Raw genomic sequence first — 5483 nt, 5'->3', positions numbered from 1 at the left:
ATAGCAGAGCTCCCACCCTCCCTTGTAAAAGCAAGAAGAGGTATAGATAGCACAAGGTGAGAAATATTAAGTACTGACTGATAAGAGTAGGCAGGTGTTTGCTGACCTGTAAGGGTGATCTCACTAGGGGTCAGGAAAGAATTTCCTGTTTTGTCCCACTGGGTTTTCAGGTTTTTGCCTTTCCCAGCATATGGTAGGTAGGATAGGTAGCTGTCACAACCATGATGGGTGGTAGGGCAGACTTAGAAAACTAAAATTGCAAAGGAATGTGATTGACCTGGGGAGGGTTGAAGACTCAGACATCTTGGCCCTTCTCTGGGTGGGCCGCCCTGCACTGGTATCTGGCTGAAAGGTGACAGGGTATTGTTGGTGTTTGGTTGTAGAGCCCTTCAGCCGTTGGTGCAGGTTGAGCATTTACAGAGACTTTTTGTTGTTGTGTCTTTTGGCTTTTCCCGGTTAGGGGTCGCCACAGCAGAACTCCGGTCCGCTAATGATTGGCAGTAGATTCTTACGTGCCAAGTTGCTGGCCCTGACACACAAGTGGAGTACCACAGGGTTCCGTTCTGGGACCGCTCCTGTTTGGTATCTACTTCTCTGAAGTACAGGCTAACACAGAAGGCCTCTGGCTAACGAAGTTTGCAGATGACTGCAAACTGGGAGCCATAGTCAAGTCCCCAAATGATGTGAACATCCTACAGAAGGGCCTCTCTGCCAAAAAGTGCAGTGTCATCCCCTTTTGTAAAAACTCTGTACCCATGAACTACCACATAGGCAGCAATCTACTTAATACCAAATGCGTAATAAGAGACCTTGGGACCCAGGTGGACAGTAGTCTCTCCTTTGATAGTCACATCGCCACAGTAGTCAGGAAGTCCTTCTACGTGGCACACCTCATCATAAAAGGGTTCTCGTCCAGGAAAAAAGAGGTCATCGTTACTCTCTACTCATCACTCATTAGACCCATTACTCATGTTATTCCCTTTTGGAATGTACCTCACAAGACATCTGCAGCAGCTGGAAAGGCCACAGAAGTACCTCACAAAGAGGATTACTGGAGTCAAACAAATGTCCTACACTGACCGCCTCAAAAAACTCCAGCTTTACTCCGTAGCTTATCGCCTACTCAGCGGTGATCTCTGCCTAAGATATAAAGCTATGTCAAACCCAGAGCTGTTGGACATGCTACACCTAAAGAAATCCCAATCCCTCCGAGCTACACGCTCTAGGGACCTAAACCTTGTCACCACAATAAACAGGATATGCTGGAGGGATAGATTCCTATCCCAGAGACTTCCCATACTCTGGAACAGGCTACCCATCTATGTCAAGCAAAGTTCTTCATTAGCACTCTTCAAGAAAAATCTTGATGAGTGAATGGGAAATAGGAAATACACCCCGGGGATCACTTCTGTGTCTCTGCTCGTCAGTGGCACAGGAAAATAACTTTCTTGGGTGGCATAAGCCAGGAAACCTTGTTGGCTAGGCTTGCATAGGCCCTTGGGCAGATAGCCTAGTACCTACCTATGAACCTATGAACCTTCAACAAAGGTACGCCCATTCATGCATGTCTCCACACAGAAGACGCTCTAGCTGAGAATCGAACAGGACAACGTCTTACTGTGAGGCGACAACGCTACTGCAACAACACCACCGCAATCCTGAGCATTTACAGAGACTACGGTGGTATATTATGGGCTGGTTGACTGGATATGATTTTCTTCCAAGTTCTGCCCTTTGCACACATCTGAAAGTCTTGATTGACATTGACTTACGATCTGGCACTAATTTTATAGGCATAATAAATACATGACTGCAGACATTCCTTCCAAACAAATGCTTGGTGTGATCTGTAAAATTATATGCATGCTTATTTTCATCCAAGGCAATGTTTCCAAGGGACACTTCACAGATTTCTGGTCAGTTGTTTTAAACAACTATCGTAAATTCTATTGGACTGCCATAAGGCAAGTATAATAGTGGTATTTATATGCATTTAATGACTGCAGTTCTCCCCTTTGTTACAAATATCTTACACAACTGACAATTCAGTAATACTTTTCGAGGTATCTCCTACATTTTGGCTCGAGATGGGAGGAAAAATGAGCAATTACTTTACACATCATCCTTATAAAAACAGACAAGACAAGCATAGTATATCATACTGATGCAACAAAGCACTTCAAAATGAATCGACTCATGTTATTATTCTATACGTTTTAGCACACTGAGGGTTGCAGGTAAGTCGCAACACAACCACTCATTAGGCTCAAGTCAAGTAAACATAGATGGTATGCATAACTGAATATGAGCTGCTTGGGGGATTATCACCAATTGGCTTTCAGGCGTCTAATCTTTTGAAGGTAGCTAGATCACCTAAAAAAACAAAACCACACTACAATAAATGAAAGCGATACAAACGTATCAAAGACAGTACTACAACGAAGGACATGAAACTGCAAACGAAGCACTTTGACAAGTTACCAGCAGACAAATGCCTTTACTAAGGTTATCCTGTATACGTCATACGTGCTAAACGTAGAGGCGTGTCAGGAAGCAGGAGTTTGAAAACTGTACCGAGTTCAGCTGTAAAATTTTCTGGACATCCCTGAAGGTAATAAATAATATGTATGTGTGATTTTTAATCTTTACACTGTATAGAAATGGATTTCTGCTGATAATAGTTGACATGGTATATCATTGCACACTTACTTACGTTATTGGCATTATTTGAAATGTGAAATCTGATTAAGCTGGTTTGACAGGACACAGTTAAGAAGAAAATTTCCATTGAAAAAAAAAATAAGCCTTACAGTCTGGTTAGTTGTTGGCAGTACGGTATACCTCTCAGGTGTCCAGATTTTCACAGAATGTCCAGAGTTTTGCGTCATATTTTCGGTCTCCTCCTCAAAAATATGTGATTTTTCTGGTAATTCACTCGTTGGGATGATCTGATAATCGAAATCACTAAATAATGACATACGTTTGAGTTTCAGACTTCTTCAGTAAATGTATGCGAACACAGATCCTGCTGTTATTCTAGCAATTTTCTAAGAGCAGTATTTAAAAATCGGTTTCAATTTTTGGGCCTTTGTCCCCCATTATGTCAGACTTTGTCCAGATTTTTTGTGCTAAGAGGTCGAGAGGTATGTATTATGTCTCTACCGTTCTTGAGCAGAATGTGAGACATAAATGCTGGAAATGTAAAACACTGTAGAACAAAATATTCTAAAGTGTGCCTTCTTTATGGACTGCACAGCATCTTAAATTATTAAGTAATTAGATTTTAAAATACTCTAGGGCATTATTAACCATCTCCTTCCTGTTTTAGATTGTTTTTTAAGAGTTTAATTCACTGGGTTACACTTAGTTAAGTAATTCATAATGTGTAGCAATTGAGTGCGTGTACTTGGCGCCTCAAATTTGTGTAGAATTTTTTTTTTCTGAAAAGAGTTTTACCTTTCCAGCAAATCTATGAGAAGTGCAGTAATGAAAAGGTCATACACTAGAGACATGAATTCTCTGTCAACTTGGGATGATATGCTCGACAAGCCATGATGCTTCACTAGGGATGGCTTGCACCTGTCACCCCTGGGCTTTCGGATATTGGCAAAGGCTCTTGCTACCCCCATAGTGCCTTTTTTAGGCAAGGCTCAAAAGACAAACCCACCTCCATAGGTATCACAAGGGATAAGAAACTAAGAGTAATGCTACTCAACCCCAGAAGTTTAAACCTCAAGATGCACACACTTGAAACTTTCCTTAGCATGGAGAACATCGATATCTGTGCAGTAACAGAAACCTGGTTCAGGGCTCCCGAGAGCACCCCAGCACTACCAGGTTCTACCTCATACCATGCTTTTCGGCCCCAAAACTTGGACCGAACCACAAAAGGAGGGGGAGTATCGATATTCATCAAAGATACCCACACCTCCAGGTTGGTGGCAAAGCACGAAGCATCAGAGACTATCCATGTGCAACTAACAGTGGGTAAAACTGCCTTCCAGTTTATAGCCTGCTACAGACCACCCTCCCAAACCTAGGAACCCCACTCAGCCTTTCTGAGAACACTGGAAAATATGAAGGTCTCTCCAAACACCATTATATTGGGTGACTTCAACTACCCAAACATAAACTGGGAGCATTACTCTAGCTCCGACACTCTAGCCCAAAGGTTCCTAGAATTTATAAGCTCAAATGCTATGGAACAACTTGTTACCACTCCCACAAGAGGGGAAAACATACTGGACCTGATCATCACCAACATGGGGACTCTATGCTCCAGACCATAAGTGTATCCCTCACTGGTAAGATCAGACCATAAACTAATCTCACTGGATATTCACATCCCGACCCCACCCCCTGCCCAGAAAACCACAGTGAACAACTTCTCTAAAGCAAATTTCACACTCCTCAAAACCGAGGTGGAATCCTTCAAAGCCCCCGGGCCTGTAGACAATACGGCCCAGACCGCAGAATCCTTTATAAACGCATTCTATGAACACCTTCAGGAATGCATGGATCATGCGATCCCAAATAAAACCAAGACCCAATCCTCCAAAGGCAGACGTCCTGTCTGGTGGACCCCAGCCATAAACAAACTATACAATAGAAGGAGGAAGCTACTAAATAATAGAGCAAAATCCCAAAATGGGAAGGCATCACTGATCAGTATTAGCAAAAAACTACGGGCACTCATAAAATTGTCTAAGGCCAGCTTCTAGAGAAAAATTGCACAGGACACTAAGGATAATCACAAGGCTTTCTTTAGTTATGTTAGGAACCTGGGTGGTAATTCCCAGATATGCTCAGAATTAGTCCAAAATGACAAAAAAAACACTGAACCCACAGACATTGCCAACATCCTAGCTGACAGGTTCAGCACAAACTTCTCCCCACCAAAAGGGCAAATATCTATCCCAGCAGAGTGCTGCCCCCCTGACATCTCAGATGCTCAGGTAAGAGCCGCCCTCTTCAAAGCAAAAAACACAGCATCAATGGGACCAGACGGTGTCCCGGGCTGCGTCCTACATGAACTCCAAGAAGAGCTAAACCCAAACATAAAACTACTGTTCATTCTCAGCCTTACTACAGGATATGTGCCCAAAGAGTGGCGTACAGCAACAGTGGTCCCTCTCCATAAAGGTGGTGCCTCAACGGTTCCTGGAAACTATTGCCCCATAAGCCTGACTAGCTTGGTCTGCAAAGCTATGGAAAGGATCATCATGGACCTCATAAATAAAGATATTGGGGACCTACAGACACTGGATCCTACCCAGTTCGCTTTGTTAAGGGCAGATCCTGCCTCTTAAACCTGGTTGATTTCTTTGAAACAGTCACCAAGGCCATTGACGAGGGGAAGGTGGTCCACACAGCCTAACTGGACCTCGCAAAAGCTTTCGATACAATACCCCACTCGGGCATTATAGATAAGCTCACCAGCTTAAATATAAACCCCTATGTCACTAGATGGATTGCAAACTGGC

General features: G+C 43.2%; 1 protein-coding gene across 3 annotated transcripts in view; it reads left to right on the top strand.

Moving 5' to 3' along the window:
- The first annotated feature begins 2517 nt into the window (after positions 1-2517).
- IMPA1 (inositol monophosphatase 1) overlaps positions 2518-5483 on the top strand; it is a 450995-nt gene continuing 448029 nt past the window's right edge. The window contains exon 1 of one of the 3 annotated variants that reach the window (XM_044089366.1): positions 2518-2611. The gene's annotated coding sequence lies outside the window, so the exon portion shown is untranslated. Of the gene's footprint in view, positions 2626-5483 lie in introns of all 3 variants that reach the window. The other 2 variants (XM_044089368.1, XM_044089367.1) reach the window with 2 other exon arrangements.

The sequence above is a fragment of the Protopterus annectens genome, chromosome 12.part0, assembly GCF_019279795.1.
Source record: "Protopterus annectens isolate FY-2018-M chromosome 12.part0, PAN1.0, whole genome shotgun sequence".
Classification (NCBI taxonomy): Eukaryota; Metazoa; Chordata; order Ceratodontiformes; family Protopteridae; genus Protopterus; species Protopterus annectens.
This window is presented reverse-complemented; position numbering and strand designations above follow the sequence as displayed.